Here is a 2,698-nt window from a genome sequence, read left to right on the forward strand (position 1 = left end):
CCGGTCCTGCTCCTGCTCCTGCCCTCGCCCCTTGCCCTCCCGCTGCCGCAGCGCGCCCGTGCCATGGCCGTGCCCTGCTGGCATTTGTAAACCCTGGGCGAGAGCCCACCGCGCTCCGCGGGGTGATTTTACCTCTTCTGCTCTTGATGGAGCCGTGTAAAACAGCTGGAGTGTGCTGGTGGAGTTGGCATTTAACGGGCTCTTCGGTGAGTAGTGGTGCAAGCCTTATGTAGCTGGTGCTGGTACACGGTGTGCAAGCCGTATTGAAATGGATCCGTTCCACAGGAAATATGATTTTATGCTTCCTAATTAAGCAATTAATTCGAGTTTTGATGACTATTTTGCAAATGTCAGGGGACAAAGATGAGAAGAAGTGTATGCTGTGTTTGCATCAGGGACTGAGGGCTGAAGAATTGTGCAAAACTGGTAGTATGCAGAGCTGATTTCCAGACTAATGTTTGGATTCATTTGAATAGATTGTTAATTTTAATTTTTTTTCTTCTCTGATTTGATATAACCTGGTTTGAATCCCCCCAACAGAACAAGAATACAGATTTAAAGAAAGTCTTGGCTGACTGATCTCTGTGAGTGTCCTTGAAAGTCCTTCCCTATTTTATTACGACTCTGTTCTTTTCCACTGGGAAACACATGTTGTCCTGTAACTCTAAACTCATAAGAGACAAATGTCAAGAAAACTTGGATGGTTAAATAAAAATTGATTTGCACGGTCTGAAACTGACAGCTGTTTCATACAGTTTGGGCCAGTCTATGGAAATTTTGAAAAATTAATAACCAGCAAAATCTGTCTCAAGTAAAATATACTCAGTGTGTTCTATCCAAATGATACTAATTTTATCCACTGAAAACAGAGTCTTGAATAAACCTCGGTTCATTCACGGAAAAGAAAGCAATGCTTACTAAAGTGATAGCAGGCTTGTTTACTAAGAGTAGGTACTCATTTACCACACATTATTTTATTGTTCCATGTATCTGTGTATGTAGATAATTACAGGCCTAAGCCCAGAGAGGGAGGGTCCGCCTTGTGCTGGGCGTTACATCAGTCCTGGACCACTGAGGAATCCGCTTTATTTATGGAGAATCCCCGTGAAAGCAATGAAGGCAGTCAACGAGCTGCTGTACACAAGTGGGAAGACTCTGGTCATGCGTGTCTAAAGCGTGCCATAGAAAGAGCCATCATTGCACATTGTATGGCGTGTTGGACTTCACACAGAGTCCGCTTCTAGCAAAGAACATTTCTAAGGTATTGCACGCAATAAACGAATCCTCTAGGCTCTTGTTTGCAATGTTGCATGCACCTCTTTAGTGTGAAACTTCTGCGGAGACTTCATGAGCTAAAAATTCTCTCAGGTGAGGTATGGAGACTCGAGGAAACAACACTGATGATGTTGTACCTCTGGGCATCTCTGCTCTTGCTTTTCTCTACTCAAAAATCAATGTATGACAAAGATGTGGTTTTAGAAGGCTCACTGTATGCGAGTGGCTATTAAAACGGTATTAATGGTATCTTAGGCAAATTGGCATTTGTTAAGCATATGGGCAGTATTATTAGCATGACATATGCCTGGCATTTGGGTAACAGTCATCAGTATATCTGAAACAGAAGGTGCCTGCTTCATGGGTCACTTCTCTGCTGAAATCTGTAGAGAGTTGAATCGACACGAAACAGTTGCTGAGCTCAGTGCAATTTGGAGAAACTGCCCGGTCCCTGCGTCTCCCATGTGAACCTGAGCCTGAAGGAAAAGCGGCAGTTGGCTGGGGAGGGTTATTCAACAAAAACAACAGAGGTGATGCGGACGCCTTCGTCATGCAAATGAAAACACGTAATAGCAGGTCACCTGCGGTGTGATAAAGTGCCCGGTGTGTGCGTGGCAGCATCTCCGCAGGCTGGGTACCGTGTGTCTTGAGACTAAATCTTTCTTCCTCCTATTGACTTCTTGCCCTCTGGTACATTGAGTTGGCTGCTTGAGACACTTTCACTAAGTACAAAGTCAATTGACTGTAAGTGGTGATGAAGAAAACGTCGTGTCGTTAATATTACAGTTCAGGCTCTTCTGATCAGTCACAGAAAGAGCAGTCAAATAAACTCAACCTCATCTGGAAGACTCACACACTGTTGGTGGTGGAGAGTCCGCCTGGAGCCCAAAGGGAAAAACAAGCCACTTGAGGCAAATCTCTCTTCTTTTACACAGAACAAACTAGTTGAGCAGTGTTAAAAGCTGCCTATTGATTTGTGCCCAGACTGAAAGCCATGCAGTGATGTAAATGAAAATGTGTCAAGAGTCAGTATTGATTTATTTTTTTTCTTCTTCTCTTTTTTTAAAGCAAGGCCACCCCCCTTGGGAAATACTGTTAGCTATACTGCTAGGCTTGTCAGTGAGTGAAGTGAGACCCTTTTCCACAAGACTACATATGTCCAGACGTCAAATTTCCTTCTTTTACTGAGGTAATATGGACCGCATGCTGAGAGCAGCTATGTTGACAAAATTTCTTTTTTTGAGAAAATTGTTAGGTGAAGAAAAAGAAATGGCAAAGAGAAGAAATCAAATGTTCGAGAAGATAAATTTGCTGGGCTAAGCTTGCAGTCTAATACTTAGAGAGTAAACTCCATTTTTTAAAAAACCTTTGCTTGCACTAAGTTTTTGTAACAATACAAATTATATGCAGCAGGAGGCAAGGA

This window comes from Cariama cristata, unplaced genomic scaffold (genome assembly GCF_000690535.1).
Source record: "Cariama cristata isolate BGI_N322 unplaced genomic scaffold, ASM69053v1 scaffold11444, whole genome shotgun sequence".
Classification (NCBI taxonomy): domain Eukaryota; kingdom Metazoa; phylum Chordata; class Aves; order Cariamiformes; family Cariamidae; genus Cariama; species Cariama cristata.